The following is a 23,480-nucleotide window of genomic DNA, read 5'->3' on the forward strand; positions in this document are numbered from 1 at the left end:
TGGGGAGGTTGAGAAAAGAAGTAAATTTTTATAATGGGAGTAAAAACCATTTAGGATGTGTAGAAAAGATGCCTTGATGTATTTGGGGTCCAGCTAAAGTTGAAGACCATGAATATCTGGTGGTATCAATCAGTATAACTGTGTGGGTTTTTTTTCTACCAGGTCCAGCAGCTCAGGTATAGAAACAGTGTTTGAATAGTTTTGATTATTCTAAGATTTTAGTTTATGGGTGGGTGTCAATGGAAAGGACTGTAAATAGAAAGGAATTATCTCATTTCTCTGCTCCCTTTTACAACAAAAATCCTTGAATAAATTTTCTATACTCACTATCTTCATTTCCTCTCCTTCATTTCTCTCTTAAAACCTCTCCAATAAGGCTTTGTCATACTTACCCATTAAAACTGCTCTTGTCAAAGTCACCATATTGTTAAACCCAAATCAATTTTCAGTCTTCATTTTACCTAAAAATTGGCAGCATTTGATATATTTGTCTGCTCCGTCCTCCTGGAAATGGTTTTTTCACTTGGCTTCCAGGTTTATACAATCTCCTGCTTTTCCTCTGATTTCTCCACCCAGTTATTTATGACCCTGGCCTCTAAATATTGCACAGTACCAGTTATTGGATGCCTTTTCATTCCCTTGAAGAGTGCATCCAGTTAGTTGCATGGTTTTACATATCATCTAAATCCTTATGATTCTCAAATTTATACCTGTAGGGTAGACCTCTTACTTGAACTCAGACTTAAAAATCCAGCTTACTACTAAACATTTCCACTTGGATATATTATAGGCATCTTAAACTTAACATGTCTTAAAACAGCCCCAGATTCCCCCAATACTTTACTTTTACCTTCCCTCAAATTCCTGCTGCTTTTAAGCAGTCTTTCTCATCTCAGCTAATGGCAATTCTATTCTTCCAATTGCAGAACAAAACCTCAGTATCATTTTTGACTACTTTCTCTCACTCTCCAATTTCAAATTTATCCTCCTTCTCTGTCTCTCTCTCTCCCTCTCCCTCTCACAATCAGAGAGTATAATGACAGTTGCCAGGAGCTGGAGGTCTGGAAAGATGGGGAGATGTTGTTCAGAGTACAAACTTTTAGTTATAAAATGAATAAGTTCTGAGAATCCAATGTACAACATACTGACTATAGTTAATAATAATGTATTACAAACTTGAAATTTGCTAAGAGAGTAAATATTAAGTGTTCCTACCACACACACCTAAAAAGGTAACCAAGAGAAGTGATAAATGTGTTAATTAACTTGATTGTGGTAATCATTTCACATTGTACACATATATTAAATCATCATATCACACACCTTAAAAAATCATGTTGTACTATTTAAATATATACAATTTTTCTTTGTCAAACATACCTCAATAAGGTTGGAAAAATGCTATTTATTTAAATTTATTTTAAGAATGTTATCTTTGAAAGAGTACATATTTGTGACATTATCTTTCAAGTTTTCAAGTGACTTATATTGGGCATTTTTGAGTTAATATTACTTCTTTTTAATATTTTGTTATCAATCATGTGTATCAGGTAGAGATAATTTTTACATATAATTGAAATACATAATCTTTTTGTGATATACTGTATCATGATAATAAACAATGTTTATTGTTTATTATTTTATTTATTATTTATTATTTATTATATATAAATATATTTATATTTTATTTATATATATTTTTATATATATTTATTATATATATATATTTATATTTTATTTATATATAATAAATGTTTATTATTATGAAAAAACATAATTAATAAGAAACATGCAAGTAAATGTTATGAAAAATACTTAGTATCTTATGATTTCTTTTTTTTTTTGCTAAATGCTTCACTTTATTTATTTATTTATTTATTTATTATTATGTTATGTTAAGCACCATACATTACATCATTAGTTTTTGGTGTAGTGTTCCATGATTCATTGTTTGCGTATAACACCCAGTGCTCCATGCAATACATGCCCTCCTTAATACCCATCACCAGGCTAACGCATCCTCCTCACCCCCCTCCGTCTAGAACCCACAGTTTGTTTCTCAGAGTCCATAGTCTCTCATGGTTTGTCTCCCCCTCTGATTTCCCCCCATTCATTCTTCCCTTCCTGCTATCATCTTCTTTTGTTTTTTTAACATATAATGTATTATTTGTTTCAGAGGTACAGGTCTGTGATTCAACAGTCTTACACAATTCACAGTGCTCACCCCAGCACATACACTCCCCAATGTCCATCACCCAGCCACCCCATCCATCCCACCTCCCACCACTCCAGCCACTCTCAGTTTATTTCCTGAGATTAAGAATTCTTCATATCAATGAGGTCATATGATAGATGTCTTTCTCTGATTGACTTATTTTGCTCAGCATAATACCCTCCATTTTCATCCATGTCATTGCAAATGTCAAGATTTCATTCCTCTTGATGGATGCATAATATTCCATTGTATATATACATATCACATCTTCTTTATCCATTCATTTGTCAATGGACATCTTGGTTCTTTCCATATGTTGGCTAATGTGGACATTGCTGCTATAAACATTGGGGTGCACGTACCCCTTCGGATTCCTACATTTCTATCTTTGGGGTAAATACCCATTAATGCAATTGCTGGGTCATATGGTAGCTCTATTTTCAACTTCTTGAGGAACCTCCATACTGTTTTCCAGAGTGACTGCACCAGCTTGCATTCCCACCAACAGTGTAGGAGGGTTCCCCTTTCTCTGCATCCCCACCAACATCTGTCGTTTCCTGACTTGTTAATTTTAGCCATTCTGACTGGTGTGAGGTGATATCTCATTGAGGTTTTGATTTGGATTTCCCTGATGCCGAGCGATGTTGAGCACTTTTTCATGTATCTGTTGGCCATTTGGATGTCTTGTTTGGAAAAATGTCTGTTCATGTCTTCTGCCCATTTCTTGATTGGATTATATGTTCTTTGGATGTTGAGTTTAATAAGTTCTTTATACATTTGGGATTCTAGCCCTTTATCTAATATGTCATTTGCAAATATCTTTTCCCATTCTGTTGGTTGTCTTTTGGTTTTGTGGACTGTTTCTTTTGCTGTGCAAAAGCTTTTTATCTTGATGAGGTCCCAATAGTACATTTTTGCCCTTGCTCCCCTTGCCTTTGGTGATGCTTCTAAGAAGAAGTTTCTGTGGCTGAGGTCGAAGAGGATGCTGCCTGTGTTCTCCTTTAGGATTTTGATGGACTCCTGTCTCACATTTAGGTCTTTCAACCATTTTGAGTCTATATTTGTGTGTGTGGCATAAGGAAATGGTCCAGTTTCATTCTTCTGCATGTGGCTGTCCAATTTTCCCAGCACCATTTGTTGAAGAGATGATGTTTTTCCATTGGATATTCTTTCCTGCTTTGTCGAAGATTAGTTGACGATAAAGTGGAGGGTCCGTTTCTGGGCTCTCTCTTCTGTTCCATTGATCTATATGTCTGTTTTTGTGCCAGTACCATACTGTCTTGATGATGACAGCTTTGTAATAGAGCTAGAAGTCTGGAATTGCGATGCCACCGGCTTTGCTTTTCTTTTTCAACATTCCTCTGGCTATTCAGGGTCTTTTCTGGTTCCATACAAATTTTAGGATTATTTGTTCCATTTCTTTGAAAAAAGTGGCTGGTATTTTGATAGGGATTGCACTGAATGTGTAGAGTGCTCTAGGTAGCATTGACATCTTCACAATATTTTTTCTTCCAATCCATGAGTATGGAACGTTTTTCCATTTCTTTGTGTCTTCCTCAATTTCTTTCATGAGTATTTTATAGTTTTCTGAGTACAGACTCTTTGCCTCTTTGGTTAGATTTATTCCTAGGTATGGTATGGTTTTGGGTGCAATTGTAAATGGGATTGACTCCTTAATTTCTCTTTCTCCTGTCTTGTTGTTGGTTTATAGGAATGCCAATGATTTCTGTGCATTGATTTTATATCCTGTCACTTTACTGAATTCCTGTATGAGTTATAGCAGTTTGGGGGTGGAGCCTTTTGTGTTTTCCACATAAAGTATCCTATCATCTGCAAACAGTGAGTTTGACTTCTTCTTTTCTTATTCGGATGCCTTTTATTTCTTTTTGTTGTCTGATTGCTGTGACTAAGACTTCTAATACTATGTTGAATAGCAGTGGTGGTAGTGACATCCCTGCCGTGTTCCTGACCTTAGGAGGAAGCCCTCAGTTTTTCCCCATTGAGAATGATATTCACTGTGGGTTTTTCATAGATGGCTTTTATGATATTGAGATATGTACCCTCTGAATAGCTTTGATCAAGAAAGGGTGCTGTACTTTGTCAAATGCTTTTTCTGCATCTATTGAGAGGATCATATGGTTCTTGTTCTTTCTTTTATTAATGTATTGTATCACATTGATTGATTTGCAAATGCTGAACCAACCTTACAGCCCAGGGATAAATCCCACTTGACTGTGGTGAATAATCCTTGTACTGTTGGATCTTATTGACTAGAATTTTGGTGAGAATTTTTGCATCCATGTTCATCAGGGATATTGGTCTGTAATTCTCCTTTTGGATGGGGTCTTTGTCTGGTTTGGGGATCAAGGTAATGGTGGCCTCATAAAACGAGTTTGGAAGTTTTCCTTCCATTTCTATTTCTTGGAACAGTTTCAGAAGAATAGGTATTAATTCTTCTTTAAATGTTTGGTAAATTCCCCTGGGAAGTCATCTGGCCCTGGGCTATTGTTTGTTGGGAGATTTTTGATTACTGCTTCAATTTCCTTAGTGGTTACAGGTCTGTTCAGGTTTTCTATTTCTTCCTGGTTCTGTTTTGGTAGTTTATACATCTCTAGAAATGCATCCATTTCTTCAGGATTATCTAATTTGCTGGCATATAGTTGCTCATAATATGTTTTTATAAGTGTTTGTATTTCTTTGGTGTTGGTTGTGATCCCTCCCCTTTCATTCATGATTTTATTTATTTGGGTCCTTTCTCTTTTCTTTTTGATAAGTCTGGTTAGGGGTTTATCAATCTTGTTAATTCTTTTAAAGAACCAGCTCCTAGTTTTGTTGATCTCTTCTACTGTTCTTTTGGTTTCTATTTCATTGATTTCTGTTCTGATCTCTATTATTTCTCTTCTCCTGCTGGGTTTAGGCTTTATTTGCTGTTCTTTCTCCAGCTCCTTTAGGTGTAGGGTTAGGTTGTGTATGTGAGACCTTGTTCCTTGAGAAAGGCTTGTATTGCTATATACTTTCCTCTTAGGACTGCCTTTGCTGTATCCCAAAGATTTTGAACAGTTGTGTTTTCATTTTCTTTGGTTTCCATGAATTTTTTTAATTCTTCTTTAATTTCCTGTTTGATTCATTCATTCTTTAGTAGGATGTGCTTTAGCCTCCATGTATTTGAGTTCTTTCCGACTATCCTCTTGTGATTGAGTTCTAGTTTCAAAGCACTGTGGTCTGAAAATATGCAGGGAATGATCCAATCTTTTGGTACCTGTTGAGACCTGATTTGTGACCTAGGATGTGATCTATTCTGGAGAATGTTCCATGGGCACTAGAGAAGAATGTGTATTCTGTTGCTTTGGGATGGAATGTTCTGAATAGATCTGTGAAGTCCATTTGGTCCAGTGTGTCATTTAAAGTCTTTATTTCCTTGTTGATCTTTTGCTTAGATGATCTGTCCATTTCAGTGAGGGGGGTGTTAAAGTCCCCCACTATTATTATATTGTTGTCTATGTGTTTCTTTGCTTTTGTTATTAATTGGCTTATATAACTGGCTGCTCCTATGTTAGGGACATAGATATTTACAATTGTTAGATCTTCTTGTTGGATAGACTCTTTAAGTAGGTACAGTGTCCTTCCTCATTTCCTATTATAGTCTGGTTTAAAGTCTAATTTGTCTGATATAAGGATTGCCACCCCAGCTTTCTTTTGGTGTCCATTAGCATGGTAAATTGTTTTCCACCCCCTCACTTTCAATCTGGGGGTGTCTTTGGGTCTAAAATGAGTCTCTTGCAGACAGCATATCAATGGGTCTTGTTTTTTTATCCAATCTGATAGCCTGTGTCTTTTGATTGGGGCTTTTAGCCCATTTACATTCAAGGTAACTATGGAAAGATAGGAATTTAGTGCCATTGTATTGCCTGTAAGGTGACTGTTACTGTATATTGTCTGTATTCCTTTCTGGTCTATGTTACTTTTAGGCTCTCTCTTTGCTTAGAGAACCCCTTTCAATATTTCTTGTAGGGCTGGTTCCGTGTTTGCAAATTCCTTTAGTTTTTGTTTGTCCTGGAAGCTTTTTATCTCTCCTTCTATTTTCAATGAGAGCCTAGCTGGATATAGTATTCTTGGCTGCATATTCTTCTCATTTAGTGCTCTGAAGATATCATGCCAGTCCTTTTTGGCCTGCCAGGTCTCTGTGGATAGGTCTGTTGCCAATCTAATGTTTCTACCATTTTAGGTTACAAATCTCTTCTCACGAGCTGCTTTCAGGATTTTCCTTTTGTCTCTGACACTCGTAAGTTTGACTATTAGATGTTGGGGTGTTGACCTATTTTTATTGATTTTGAGGGGGGTTCTCTGTGCCTCCTGGATTTTGATGTCTGTTTCCTTCCCCAAATTAGGGACGTTCTCTGCTATAATTTGCTCCAATATGCCTTCTGCCCCCCTCTCTCTTTCTTCTTCTTCTGGGATCCCAATTATCCTAATGTTGTTTTGTCTCATGGTATCACTTATCTCTTGAATTCTGCCCTTGTGATCCAGTAGTTGTTTATCTCTTTTTCTCAGCTTCTTTATTTTCCATCATTTGGTCTTCTATATCACTGATTCTCTCTTCTGCCTCATTTATCCTAGCAGTTAGCGCCCCCATTTTTGATTGTACCTCATTAATAGCCTTTTTGATTTTGACTTGGTTAGTTTTAGTTCTTTTATTTCTCCAGAAAGGGTTTCTCTAATAACTTCCATGCTTTTTTCAAACCCAGCTAGTATCTTTAAAATCATCATTCTAAGGGGCTTCTGGGTGGCTCAGTCCTTATGCATCTGCCTTCGGCTCAGGTCATGATCCCAGGGTCCTGGGATCGAGCCCCACATTGGGCTCCCTGCTCTGCGGGGAGTCTGCATCTCCCTCTCCCACTCCCCCTGCTTGTGTTCCCTCTCTCACTGTGCCTCTCTCTGGCAAATAAATAAATAAAATCTTTAAAAAAAATCATCATTCTGAATTCTAGTTCTGACATCTTACTAATATCCATATTGATTAGGTCCCTGGCAGTCGGTACTGCCTCTTGACTTTTTTTTGAGGTGGTTTTTTCTGTCTTGTCATTGTGTCCAGAGGAGAATAGATGAATGAGACAACAAAATGCTAACAGGGTAACAACGTCCCCAGAAATATATACACTAAACAAATCAGAAGAGACCTGAAACTTGGGGAAAAGAAAGGGAGAAAAAGAAAAAAGAAAAAAGGAAAAAAAAGAAAATGATAAAAACAAACAAAAAAAAAAGCAGAATATGATCAAATATGATCAGGCTCATGCATAGATCAGTGCCACACACTAGATTTGGGGCATATTTTGGTCTGTTAGAAGAAAGTGCCTCCCAAAAGTTTAAAGAAAGAAAAACTTATGTATGAACAAAACTAAGGGTAATACAATGAAGGGATGGAATATGACTGTAAAGATGAAAATTATAAAAGATTTTATAAAAGAAATTGATAAGAAGTTGGTTGGAAAAAGAAAGAAGAGGATTAAAAAAAAAGGGAGAGAATGTGACCTGACAGGAGACTAGAAGAAAGCCACACACTAGAGATTTAGAGATATATTTTGGTCTGTTAGAAGAAACTGTATCCCAAAATTTTAAAGAGAGAACAACTCATATATATACACCAAAAATAAGGTAAACTACTATGAAGGGATAAAATATGACTCTAAAAATGAAAAATAAAGAAGATTTTTTAAAAAAGGGATTGACAAGATGTTGGTTGAAAATGGGAAAAAGGAAAATTCAAAAAAAAAAGAAAAAGAAATTTAAAAAAAAATTAACTTTGAAAGACTAAAGAATCATGGTGAAAAAGCCATGAATTCTATGTGCAGTATTCCCTTAGCACTGGAGTTCTGCTGTTCTCATTGATCGGTAAACTTGGTCTTGGCTGGCTGTTCTTGCTGATCTTCTGGGGGCGGGACCTGTTGCCATGGTTCCCATATGTTTTTGCTCGAGGTGGAATTGCCCTGCCCTTGCTGGGTCTGGGCAAAGTAATCTGCTTGGGTTTGCTCTCGGGAGCTTTTGTTCCCTGCAAGCTTTTGGTACAGCTTTGGAGGATGAGAGTGAAATGGTGGCTTCCCAATCTCTGCCCAGAGGAGCTGAGAACTCAGGGCCCCACTCCTCAGTGAGCCCGCAGAGAAAAGCAGTCAATCACTCCCATCTCCAGTCTCCGGCCACACTCCGTGCTTACTCAGCCAGTGACCGAGCATTTCTATCTCTGGCACATGACCCTATTTGGAGTCTCCAAATCCAGCAGATCCCTACAGTGCACTCCCACACTGCTCCTCCCAGGGGAGGAAAGGGAGTCTCCCCGGATCTGCGGCTTGTTGGGTCCATGCTCAAAGAGCAGAGGCCAACTGTGCGACGATCACAGTTTATGGCAACCCCAAGCTGAGATCCCACTTCTCAGCTCAGTCTTTACAGCTGGTTTCCTGTCTCCGATACCTGGGAGCTCTGCCACACTCAGGCACCCCTGGTCTTTCTGTGACCACAAGGGTCTTGAGACCACACTGTCCCAGCAACAGTTCCATCCCCCGCTTAGCCACTGGAGCAATGTCCCTCAGCAGTGCCAACTTCTAAAAGTTCTGATTTTGTGCTCTGCTGCTCTATCACTTGCCAGTACTGGCTGATGGAGGCCCCCTCCCCCGCCATCTGTCTTCCCGAATATCACCTCGGATTCACTTCTCCGCATGTCCTACCTTCCAGAAAGTGGTTGCTTTTCTGTTCAGAGAGTTGCTCCTATTCTTTTCTTCAATCTCCTGTTGAGTTTGTAGGTGTTCAGAATGGTTTGATCCCTATTTGGCTGAATTCCTGGGACCAGACGAAATTTAGGTCTCCTACTCCTCCACCATCTTGCTCCTCCCCCAGTATCTTATGATTTCAGAAATTTCTGAAAATTCACAGGAGTTTCAATTTATTGACCCTGGATTACAAAGACTAATATCTGTCAGGAATTTCGAACCACTACTCCTTCATTTCCTTTAATTCATCCTCAAATGTTACCTTACCACATTCCATATTAACCATCTCTGTTTGATTTTATCCATAGCACTTATTTCCTGATTTAATAGATTATCGTTTTTTTGTTGTTGTTGTTGTTTCCTTTCTCTCACTAGGATGCAAGCTTTACAAGGCTGTGCATTTTTACTGCTATATCCAAAGTTCTTAGAAAAGAGCTTACCAAACAGTAGGCACCTTTAAAATGTTTGTTTAATGAATTAATAAATGACAGATTATGGGATTTAGACCAGATAGAGATGGAAGTATCTCTGGAAGTGAGCTCATTAGTGGGGGCCCAAGTCCTGGGAAAGGAAGGTCAAGTGGAAGCTTAGATGAGGTATTAATAAAAGAATGAGATGACTGGAAGAATAAAAGATTGTGGTCAGAATATGAGGTACTAGAGTTTAAATTTTCAGAGATGAAGCAATATCAGGTTACAAGATTTAAGTTATAGTTATGGAAATGAGTGAATGAAGAGTGGTGATGAAAGTCTTTGGTGTTGAATTGACCAAGACTAGGAGTAAGGCTAAAAAGCTGATGGGAATAATCCTACATAGGTATTGACTTGCCCTAGATGACATCAAGAAAAGGTATGGAGAGAAAATTGATGTCCTCAGTGAATGTTGGGATTGGCCTAGAAATCTGAGGATGACAGTATCAAGAACTCCCATGTTCATTGCAGGGAATGTACACAAAATACTTACAAAAGCCAAGAGAGGGAATTAAACTAAATGTCTATCAATGGATGAATGGATAATGAAATGTGGTAGAGAAGGGGAGCTAAGGGAAGGAGCCCAGAAAGGAGTGAGAAAGGAGCACACGGGTATCACAAGCAGAACACGTGCCCAAAGCCATTGACTAGGAAAATAAAAGGGCCTGATTTTCATGAGTATTTGCAACCAGTGGGGCTTGAAGACTGGAGTTTTAAAGGTCTGCAGGCTTGGCTGAGGTAGAGCCCTAGGGCACACCCCTACTCCTGCAGAGAAATAGCCTAGGGGCATATGGCAAGGAGGCGCAGATCTGAAGAACATCTGGAGCACACAGTGGGAAGATTGTTCACTCTTCTTGGAGTTCACAGAACCACTTCTCTTGGGACAAAGGGGCTAGTGAGTGCTATTCCCCTCACCTGCCCTTCAGCATAAGTTCAGAGCCACCTGGGAAGAGCAATTCACCTGACATTGGCTGTCTAGCTTACTTGCTTCAGGTCCCATATCCATGCACTCTGCAGTGGCTGTCGTTGGTCAAACCTCCCTCAGTCCCAGCATGGTGAAACCTTCACCAGGAAGACCAGCCCAGGCCCTGACCACACCATGTACCTAAAGCCTGGAATTTTAAAAGTGTGCAGGCTTGGCTGAGATAGAGCCTGGAGGGCATGGTGCTGCTCCTGAAGTGAAGGTGGGCAGGCAACTTGGAGGCAGACAGTGTGGAAATGGTGATCTGAAAAACACTGGAACACCTGGAAAAGAATGTATATTTTGCTACTTTAGGATGCAATATTGTGAATATATCTGTTAAGTCCATATGGCCCAGTGAGTTAATCAAAGCCATTGTTTCCTTGTTGACTTTCTGCCTAGATGATCTGTCCATTGATGTAAATGGGGTGTTAAAGTCCCTTAGTATTATTGTATTATTATCAATGAGTTCCTTTATATTTGTGATTAATTGCTTTATGTATTTGGAGTTCCCATGTTGAGTGCATAAATATTTACAATTGTTAGATCTCTGGAGACAAAGGAGCTGCCTGACACCACTTCTTTCCCCTGCACCTCAGCACAAGCACAGAGCCACCTACCTACAGAAAACAGAACAATGCCAAAACTGACTGCTTAACCTACTTACATCAGATCCCACACCTCTGTGCTCTGCTGGTTCTGCTCTCCCTGGTTAAGTTTGTCTCAGTCCCAGCATGCCAGGCCCCCTCCCAGAAGACCAGCAGAAACCACTGCCCACATCACATCACCTGACCAGAGAGCCTGCAAAACTTCAGTTCTTTTTTTTTTTTTAAGATTTTATTTATTTATTTGAGAGAGAGAGAATGAGAGATAGAGAGCATGAGAGGGAAGAGGGTCAGAGAGAGAAGCAGACTCCCTGCTGAGCAGGGACCCTGATGTGGGACTCAATCCCGGGACTTGAGGATCCTGACCTGAGCTGAAGGCAGTTGCTTAACCAACTGAGCCACCCAGGTGCCCCCAAAACTTCAGTTCTAGATGAAGTAGTATCAGGTCTCATTTAACAAGCAGAATCACATCACACCTAGTTAAAACTTGCCACACTTTGGCCAAGGACCAAACATTGCCCACCGCAAGCAATGAGAACCTCTGCAGATGACTGACCTAAGAGATAAAGCAGCCAAAACACAGCAGCAGAGTGAAAACCAGCACACACCAGAGATACTCCCTGAAGTGCCAGGCCCTGGGCAATATGTGACCTCTTCTCCAAAAAGCCATTACTCTCAGGAGCAGGAACATAACAGGCTTTTCTAACATACAGAAGAAAACAGAGATAGACAAAATGCCAAAGCAGAGGAATTCATCCTAAATGAAACAACAATGACTATTTGAAGAGAAAGGAAAGATGAAAAGTGACAAAGACAAAAAAGGAACAGAAAAAATCTCCAGAAACAAAACAAAACAAGTAATAAAATGGCAATAAGTACATATCTACCAATAATTAATCTCAATATAATGGGACTAAATGTTCCAATCAAAAGACATAGGGTGACAGAATAAGTAAAAAAAAAAAAAAAAAGACCCATATGTATGCTGCCTACAAGAGACTCGTTTTAGACCTAAAGACACCTGCTACCTGAAAGTGAAGGGATGGATAAACATTTATCACGTTAATGGACAGCAAAAGAAAGCTAAAGAAGCAATACTTATATCAGATGAACTGGATTTTAAACCAAAAACTGTAACAAGAAATGAGGAAGGGCACTATATCATAATAAAGGGGACTATCCAACAAGAAGATCTAACAATTGTAAATATTTATGCACCCAACATGGGAACTCCAAATACATAAAACAATCACAAATATAAAGGAACTCATTGATAATAATACAATAATACTAGGGGACTTTAACACCCCATTTACATCAATGGACAGATCATGTAGGCAGAAAGTCAACAAGGAAACAATGGCTTTGAATAACACACTGGACCATATGGACTTAACAAATATATTCACAATATTGCATCTTAAAGTAGCAAAACATACATTCTTTTCAAGTGTACATAGGGCATTCTCCAGAATAGGTTACATACTAGGTCACAAAACAGGCCTCAACAAAAGGATTGATATCATACCATACATCTTTTCAGACTACAATGCTATGAAACTTGAATTCAACCACAAGAAAAAATTTGGAAAGTACACAAATACATGGCAGTTAAACAATATGCTACTAAGCAATGAATGGGCCAATGATAAAATTGAAAAAGAAATTTAAAAATACATGGAAACAAATGAAAATGTAAACACAATGATCCAAAACCTTTGGGATGCAGCAAAAGCAGTCCTGAGAGGGAAGTATATAGAAATACAAGCCTACCTCAAGAAGCAAGAAAAATATCAAATAAAAAACATAACTTTACACGGAAAAGAGTTAGAAAAATAACAACAAATGAAGCCTAAAACTACCAGAAGGAAAGAAATAATAAAGATTAGAGCAGAAATAAATGATAGAGAAACAAACAAACAATAACAACAGAAACAGTAGAACAGATCAATGAAACCAGGAGCTGGTTCTTTGAAAAAATTGATAAACCCCAGCCAGATTTAGCAAAAGGAAAAGAGAAAGGACCCAAATAAATAAAATCACGAATGAAAGAGGAGAAACTAAAGCCAACAGTACAGAAATACAAACAATTATAAGAGAATATTATGAAAAAACTATATGCCGAAAATTGGACAATCTGGAAGAAATGGATAAATTCCTAGAAACATATAAATTACCAAAAGTGAAGCAGGAAGAAACAAAAAACTTGAACAGACACAGAACAGCAAAGAAGCTGAATCAGTAATCAAAAATCTCCCAACAAACAAAAGTCCAGGGCCAGATGGCTTCTTAGGGGAATTCTACCAAACATTGAAGGAAGAATTAATACCTATTCTTCTCAAACTATTCCAAAAAAAAAAAGGAAAGAAAACTTCTTTTCATTCTATGAAGTCAGAATTACCCTTATTCCAAAACCACACAAAGACTCTATTAAAAGAGTACTACAGGCCAATATCGTAATGAACATGTATGCAAAAATTCTCAACAACATACTAGCAAATTGAATCCAACAGTACATTAAAGGAATCATTCCCTATGATCAAGTAGAATTTATTCCTGGGCTGCAAGTGTGGTTCAATATTTGCAAATCAGTCGATGTGATACACCACATTAATAAAAGATAAGAACCATATGATTATTTCAATAGATGCAGAAAAGCATTTGACAAAGTACAACAACATTCGTTCATGATAAAAAAAACTCTCAACAAAGTAGGCTTAGAGGGAACATACTTAAACACAATAAAGTTCATATATGAAAAACCTACAGCAAATATCCTCAATGAGGAAAAATTGAGAACTTTTCTTCTACAGTCAGGAACAAGACAGGGATGTCCACTCTCACCACTGTTATTTAACATAGTACTGGAAGCCCTAGGCACCGCAATCAGAAAACACAAAGAAATAAAAGTCATCCAAATTGGTAAGGAATAAGTCAGACTTTCACTATTTGCAGATGACATGATACACTATATAGAAAACCCAAAAGACTCCACCAAAAAATTTCTAGAACTGATATACAAATTCAGTCAAGTTGCAGGATACGAAATCAATGTACAGAAATCTGCATTTCTATATACCAATAATGAAGGAGCAGAAAGAGAAATCGATGAATCAATTCCAGTTACAACTGCACCAAAAACCATAAGATACTTGGGAATAAACATAACCAAAGTGGTAAAAGATCTATACTCTAAAAACTATAAAACACTAATGAAAGAAACTGAAAAGGACACAAAGAAATGGAAAAACATTCCATGCTCATGGATTGGAGGAACAAATCCTGTTAAAATATCTATAGTACCCAAAGCAATCCACTCATTTAATGCAATCCCTATCAAAATACCAACAGCATTTTTCACAGAGCTAGAACAAACAATTCTAAAATTTCTACAGAACCACAAAAGACCCCAAAAAGCCAAAGCAATCTCTAAAAAGCAAAGCAAAGCTGGAGGCACCACAATTCCAGGCTTCAAATTATATTACAAATCTGTATTAATGAAGACACTAAGGTACTGGCACAGAAATAGACACATAGATCAATGGAACAGAGTAGAAAACCCAGAAATGAGCCCACAGCTATATGGTCAGTTAATCTTCAACAAAGCAGGAATGAATATCCAATGGAAAAAAGACAGTCTCTTTGACAAATGGTGTTGGCAAAACTGGACAGAAACATGCAAAGGAATGAAATTGGACCACTTTCTTACACCATGTACAAAAATAAATTCAAAATGGCCAAAAGACCTAAATGTGAGACAGAAAACTATTAAAATCCTGGAGGAGAACACATCATAACAACTTCTTACCAGATGTGTCTCCTGAGGCAAGAGAAACAAAAGCAAAAATAAACTACTGTAACTTCATGAAAATAAAAACTTCTGCACAGCAAAGGAAACAATCAATAAAACTAGAAGGCAACCTATGGAATGAGAGATGATATTTGCAAATGACATATCTGATAAAGGGTTAGTATCCAAAATATATAAAGAATTTATAAAACTCAGCACCCCAAAAAGCAAATAACCCAGTTTTAAAAATGGGAAGAAAATATGAATAGACATTTTTTCCAAGAAGGCATACAAATAGCCAACCAACACATGAAAAGATGCTCAACATCACTCATTATCAGGACAATACAAATCAAAACTACAATGAGATATCACCTCACATCTGTCAAAATAGCTAAAATTAACAACACAGGAAACATTTGGTGCTGTCAAGGATGTGGAGAAAGGGGAACCCTCTTGCACTTTTGGTGGGAATGCAAGGTGGTGCAGCCACTGTGGAAAATAGTATGGACATTCCTCAAAAAGTTAAAAATAGACTTATCCTAAGATCCAGCATTTATACTACTAGGTATTTATTCAAAGGATGCAAAAATACTCCTTCAAAGGGATACATGCACCCTGATGTTTTTAGCAGCATTATCAATAATAGCCAAATTATGGAAAGAGCCCAAATGTCCATCAACTGATGAATGTAAATATATATATATATGGAAAATATATATAATGGAATATTACTCAGCCATCAAAAGGAATGATTCTTGCCATTTGCAAGGATGTGGATGGAGCTAGAGTGTATTATGCTAAGTGAAATAAGTCAGTGAAAGACACATACCATATGATTTCACTCATGTGGAGTTTAAGAAACAAAACAAAACATAGGGTGGAAAAAAGAGAACAAAACCAAGAAACAGACTCTTAACTATAGAGAATATACTGATGGTTACCAGAGGGGAGGTGGGTGTGAGGATGGAGTTAAATAGATGATAATTATTAAGGAGGGTACTTGTGATGAGGTAGTGATATACAGACAATTCTTGTCAATGCATTTTTTCTGTTATTAGAGACATTAGCTGTTTTTTTCATCAGGAGATGATATGTAAGGAATATTTCTAATGTACCAGCTTGTTACACTGTATTTTGGCATAGGTCCATTGGTAATGAGTGGACAGTATGTTTACTTGGACTTTAGAAACTTGAACTGCAGTGCCCTGCAGAAGTAGAGTACAAATTGGAAATGGTGCTCAGATATTAAGTAGGTGGCAATGGTATTAACCAGTAGGATAGTGCTGGCTAATGTAGACCAGAAGTCACTGTAAGGAATGAAGTCTGTCATTTGGGTAAGTTTATCCATGAGCCTTAGAGGAGGGTTTTAGGGAAGGTATGCATGTGTGTGTGTGTGTAAAGGGGATGGATGATGAGGGGAGTGAGCAAAGTCAGAGATGAAATATAGACCCAGAATATATCCTAAGAACACTGAGAGTCTGGGTGATGAAGAAGCCAACCTTCTGGTATATCAAATCAAGTTGTATACCTTATGATGGGGATTAAGGAGTGTACTTGTGATGAGCACTAGGCATTTTATGGAAGTGTTGAATGACCATATTGTACATCTGAAACTAATATTGCACTATATGTTAACTAGCTGGAATTTCAATAAAAACTTTTAAAAAATCAAGTTGTACACCTTAAATACATTTTATTTTTTTAAAGATTTCATTTATTTATTTGACAGAGTGACACACAGCGAGAGAGGGAACACAAGCGGGGGAGTGGGAGAGGGAGAAGCAGGCTCCCTGCTGAGCAGGGAGCCCCATACAGGGCTCGATCCCAGGACCCTGGGATCATGACCTGAGCAGAAGGCAGATGCTTAATGACTGAGCCACCCAGGCACCCCAATACATACATTTCTAATTGTCAATTATACCTCAGGAAAGCTGGGGGGGGGGGGGGCGGGAAGAAACCAAGCTTCTGTTGCAAATGGTCTCTTATTGGAAGTGACTTGTTTGATGTAGGGTATTACAGGTTCATTTGCATCCCCCCAAAGGATATGTTGAAGTCCTAACCCTTAGTACCTCAGAATATGATCTTATTTGAAAATAAAATTATTGCAGATGTAATTAGTTAAGATGGGGTCATACTGGAATATGGTTTACCTTTAATCCAATATAACTGACATCCTTGTAAGAAGAGAAGAAGACACAGTGAAAGACAGAGACATGGGGAGAATATCATGTGATGACAAGAGATTGGAGTGATGCAGCTGCAAGCCAAGAAACACAAAGGATGATGCCACTGCCAGAATCTAGGAAGAGGCAAGAATGGATTCTACCGAGAGTCTCAGAGGAAAGATGGTTCTGCTGACACATTAATTTTAGACGTCTAGCCTCTTGAAATGAGAAAATAAAGTTTTGTTGCTTTAAGCCATCAAGTTTGTGGTACTTAGTTATGGTAGACCTAGGAAGCTAATAAATTCCATCAAAGTCCCTGTGAAATGAATTCAATTTTTTGAATGAGGTGCAGTGTCCAACAAGAGACCTGTGCATTAGTGGATGCACTCAGCTGCAAATCTGGCTTGGACACAGAAGCCCCTTAATATGAAGCACACATCTTCTCAGTGCTGGTCCCTGGTGGCTCTGGATCTCAGCTAGCTAGTCTTACATAGATTTATTGGGTCTCCTGCTCTCTCCAGAGCTGTCAGAGGGAGCCAGACAACTTCTCCTGAGTTGGTGATGGGTCAGTGGTGGTCCAATATGCAGAAGTGAGTGAGTGGTAAAAAGCAGCAGAGCTGATGGGCATGAGGATGTAAGTGCGTTTGAAGACTTTCACACCCTTACTCCAGGGGTGCATCTTGCTTGGGTCATCATTGATATTTTGGACTCTGCTCATTCACTCAACCATCCCTCGACAGAATGACTAGGAGGAAAAATTCTCAATAAAGAAAAGAAACACATACAATGTCATCTGCCACAGAACTGATGGATATGGATATAAGCAAAATGTCAGAGATAGAATTCAGGATAGCAATCATGAAGTCAATAGCTAGGCTTGAAAAAAGCATTACTGACAATAGAGAATCTCTAAGAACAGAAATGAGATCTAATCAGGCCAAAATAAAAAGTGCTATGAATGAAATGTGGTCTAAATTGGATACTCTAACAGTCAGGGTGAATGAGGCAGAAGAGAGAATTAGTGATCTGAAAGACAAGCTGATGGAAAAGAAGGAAGTGGAAGAAAACAGAGATAGGCTGCTAATAGCACATGAAGAAAGGATTGCAGAGATTAATGATGCCATGAAATGTTTCAATGTCAGAATTATTGGGATGCCCGAGGGGGTGGAGAAAGATAGAGGGCTAGAATGTATATTTGAGCAAATCATAGCTGAGAACTTCCCTAATTTGGGGTAGGAAACAAGCATTCATGCCCAAGAGGCAGAGAGGACGCCTCCCAAAATCAATAAAAATAGATCAACACCCCAACATATAATAGTGAAGCTTATAAATTATACAGCCAAGGAAACAATTCTGAGAATAGCCAAGGAGAGGAGGTTCTTCATATATGGAGGGAGGAAAATCAGAATAACATCAGACCTGTCCACAGAAACCTGGCAAGCCAGAAAGGGCTGGCAAGACATAGTCAGGGTACCAAATGAAAAGAACATGCAGCCAAGAATACTCAATCCAACAAGGCTGTCATTCAGAATGGATGGAGAGATAAAGAGATTTCAAGACAGGCAAAAACTGAAAGGATATGTAACCACAAAGCCAGCCCTGAAATATTAAGGGAGATTCTGTAAGTGAAGAGAGACCCCAAGAGTCACATAGACCAGAAAGAAACAAAATCTATAGAAACGGACTTTACAGGCAATACAATGACACTAAACTCATATCTTTCAATAGTTACTCTGAATGTAAATGGGCTGAATGCTCCCATCAAAAGAAACAGGGTTTCAGATTGATTAAAAGGCAGGACCCATCCATATGCTGTCTAAAAGAGACTCACTTTAAACTTAAAGACACCTCCAGTATGAAAATGAAGGGATAGAAACCATCTACCATGCTAATGGACCTCAAAAGACAGCTGGGGTAGCAATCCTCATATCAGACAAATTAGATTTTAAACCAAAGACTATAATAAGAGACATAAAGGGACACTATATTATACTTAAAGGGTCTATCCAACAAGAAGATCTAACAATTGTAAATATCTATGCCCTGAACATGGGAGCAGCCAATTATATAAACCAATTAATAATCAAAATAAAGAAACATATTGATAATAATACACTAATAGTAGGAGACATCAACACTCCACTCACAGCAATGGACAGATCATCTAAAAAGAAGATCAACAAAGAAACAAGAGCTTTGAGGGACACATTGGACCAGATGGACTTCATAGATATATACAGAACATTCCATCCTAAAACCACATAATACTCATTCTTCTCTAGAGCACATGGAACTTTCTCCAGAATAGACCACATACTGGGTCACAAATCAGGTCTCAACTGATACCAAAAGACTGAGATTATTCCCTGGCACATTATCAGACTACAATGCTTTGAAACTGGAACTCAATCACAAGAAAAAAATTGTAAGGAATTCAAACACTTGGAAGTTAAAGAGCATCCTGCTAAAGAATGATTGGGTAAACAGGAAATTAAAGAATAACTTAAACAATTCATGGAAACTGATGAAAATGAAAACACATCAGTCCAAAACCTATGGGATACTGCAAAGGTGGTTCTAAGGGTAAAATACATAGCCATCCAAGCCTCTCTTTAAAAAGTAGAAAAATTCCAAATGCACAAGCTAACCTTACATCTAAAGGACCAGGAGAAAGAACAGCAAATAAAGCCTAAACCAAGCAGGAGAAGAGAAATAATAAAGATTTGAGCAGATATCAATGACATATAAACCAGAAAAACAGTAGAACAGACCAACAAAACTAGAAGTTGGTTCTTTGAAAGAATTAATAAGATTGACAAACCTCTGGACAGATTTATCCAAAAGAAAAGGGAAAGGACCCAAATCAATAAAATCATGAATGAAAGGGAAGAGATCACGACCAACACCAAGGAAATAGAAACAATTATTAGAAATTATTAGCAGCAACTATATGCCAACCAATTAAGCAACCTGGAAGAAATGGATGCCTTCCTGGAAACTTATAAACTACCAAAACTGAAACAGGAAGAAATAGACAATCTGAATAGACCAATAACCAGTAACGAAATTTAAGCCGTAATCAAAACCCTCCCAAAAAACAAGAGTCCAGGGTCAGATGGCTTCCCAGGGGAATTCTACCAAACATTGAAAGAAGAAATCATACCTACTCTACTGAAGCTGTTTCAAAAAATAGAAACAGAAGGAAAACTTCCAAACTCGTTCTTTGATGTGAGCATTATTACCCTGATCCCAAAACTAGGCAAGGAGACCATCAAAAAAGAGAATTACAGACCAATATCCCTGATGAATATGGATGCCAAAATTCTCAACAAGATCCTAGCCAATAGGATCCAACAGTACATTAAAAGCATTATCCATCAGGACCAGGTGTGATTTATTCCTGGGCTGCAAGGGTGGTTCAACATTCACAAATCAATCAACGTGATAGAGCACATTAATAAAAGAAAAGACAAGAACCATATGATCCTCTCAATTGATGCAGAAAAAGCATTTGACAAAATACAGCATTCTTTTTTTTTTAATATTATTATGTTATGTTAGTCACCATACAATACATCATTAGTTTTGATGTAGTGATCCACAATCCATTGTTTTCGTATAACACCCAGTGCTCCATGCAGTACGTGCCCTCCTTAATACCCATCACCGGGCTAACCAATCCCCTCTCCCCCATCCCCTCTAAAACCCTGTTTGTTTCTCAGGAAAATACAGCATTCTTTGCTGATTAAAACTCTTAAAAGTGTAGGGATAGAAGGAACATACTTTAATATCATTAAGGCCATCTATGAACCCACAGCTGAGGAAAAGCTGGGAGATTTTCCCTTAAGGTCATGAACATGGTAGGTTGTCCACTACCACCACTGCTGTTCAACATAGTACTAGAAGTCCTAGCCTCAGTAATCAGACACAAAAAGAAATAAAAGTTATTCAAATTGGCAAAGAAAAAGTCAAACTCTCACTCTTCACAGATTACATGATAATTTATGTGGAAAACCCAAAAGGTTCCACCCCCAAATTACTAGAAATTGCACAGAAATTCAGTAATGTGGCAGGATAAAAAATCAATGCACAGAAATCTGTTGCATTTATTTACAGTAACAGTGTAACTGAAGAAAGAGAAATTAAGGAATCTATTCCATTTACAATAGCACCAAAAACTGTGAGATACTTAGGAATAAACCTAGCCAAAGAGGTAAAGGATCTATACTCTAGAAACTACAAAACACTTATGAGAGTAATTGAGGAGACACAAAGAGATGGAAAAATATTTCATGCCCATGTATTGGAAGAATAAATATTATTAAAATATGTATGCTGCCCAGAGCAATCCACACTTTCAATACCATCCCGATCAAAATACCATTGGCATTTTTCACAGAGCTGGAACAAACAATCCTAAACTTTGTATGGAACCAGAAAAGACCCTGAATCACCAGGGGAATGTTGAAAACTAAAGCTGGGGGCATAATGATGCCTGACTTCAAGCTATATTACAAAGCTGTGATCATCAAGACAGAATGATACTGTCACAAAAACAGACACATAGACCATTGGAACAGAATAGAGACTCCTGAAATGGACCCTCAACTCTATGGTCAACTAATCTTCAACAAAGCAGGAAAAAAAATATCCAATGGAAAAAAGACAGTCTCTTCAGTAAATGGTACTGGGAAAACTGGACAGCCAAATGCAGAAAAATGAAACTGGGCCATTCTCTTACACCATACACAAAGCTAAGTTCAAAATGGATGAAAAACCTCAATGTGAGACAGGAACCCATCAAAATCCTAGAGGACAACATAGGCAGTAACCTCTTCGACATTGGCCACAGCAACTTCTTTCAAGACACGTCTCCAAAGGCAAGGGAAACAAAAGCAAAAATGAACTGTTGGCACTTTTAAGATAAAAGCTTCTCCACAGCAAAGGAAACAGTCAACAAAACTAAGAGGCAACCCTCAGAACAGGAGAAGATATTTGCAAATGACACTATAGACAAAGAGTTGGTATCCAAGATCTATAAAGAACTTCTCAAACTCAACACCCAAAAAACAAATAATCCAGTCAAAAAGTGGGCAGAAGACATGAATAGACACTTCTCCAAAGAAGACATACAAATGGCTAACAGACACATGAAAAAATGTTCAACATCACCAGCCATCAGGGAAATACAAATCAAATACACCATGAGATACCACCTTACACCAGCTAGAATGGTAAAAATTAACAAAGCAAGAAACAACAAATGTTGGCGAGGATGTGGAGAAAGGAGAACCCTCTTACACTGTTGGTAGAGGTACCCTATGACCCAGCAATTTCACTCTTGGGTATTTATCCCAAAGATACAGATGTAGTGAAAAGAAGGGCACGTGCACCCCAATGTTCATAGCAGCAATGTTCACAAGCCAAACTGTGAAAGGAGCCAACGTGCCCTTCAACAGATGAATGGTTAAGGAAGATGTAGTTCATATATGCAATGGAATATTACTCAACCATCAGAAAGGATGAATACCCACCATTTGCTTCAACATGGATAGAACTGGAGGGGTTTATGCTAAGTGAAATAAGTCAAGCAGAGAAAGACAATTATCATATGGTTTTACTCATATGTGGAACATAAGGCATAGCATGGAGGACCATAGGGGAAGGGAGGGAAACCTGAAGGGGAAGAAATCAGAGAGGGAGACAAACCATGAGAGACTCTGGCCTCTGGGAAACAAACTGAGGGTTACAGAATGTAGGGGGGTGGGGAGATGGGGTAGCCAGGTAATGGGTATTAAGGAGGGCGCATGTTGTGATGAGTACTGGGTGTTTATGCAACTAATGAATGTTGAACACTACATCAAAAACTAATGATGTACTATATGTTGGCTAACAGAACATAATAATAATAAAAAAAGATTTATTGGTCTCCTGCCCATGTTATATAGTACAGTTGGATAGTTGTAAAGGTTTTATGGCATGATGACTTTAAAAAACAGGGTATTATCCATTATTCCTTGCATTCTGGTATCTTTTTCCCTTCACATCCATGCTTCATTAAATGATAATTGTTTGTACTCACAACCTTGACTCCTCTAACCTCTGCAACTAGCTCATTATGGTCATCTCCCTCTCCAACACCCCATGTCAGTGTACTTTGAACCAGTCTTGTCCTGCTGACTCTCGGACCTCACAGTCCAATGTCCCAATTCCATTAGAACCCTACTTTTTTAAGGAAATGATAAATAATCTCAAATTAAGGCTTTGGTTAATGATAAAGTTTTCATGTCCATGTTAGCAAGCATGTTTTATCAACATCCAATAGTATTTCAACCCACAGGTTTCTTAGATCTGTGACCCCCATATTTTGCCTCCTACTTGGCTATTAACATATAAACTGATCTGTGTTTAGGTAGTAGCACTGGGGTTTCTGATACTAGAACGCAACAAAAAAAGGTAGTAACATCTAAAAAGAATCTGAACACTTGTATTTGACATAAGACATAATCACAG

Source organism: Mirounga leonina, unplaced genomic scaffold, assembly GCF_011800145.1.
Source record: "Mirounga leonina isolate KUSES-001 unplaced genomic scaffold, KU_Mleo_1.0 Mir_204, whole genome shotgun sequence".
Taxonomy (NCBI): Eukaryota; Metazoa; Chordata; class Mammalia; order Carnivora; family Phocidae; genus Mirounga; species Mirounga leonina.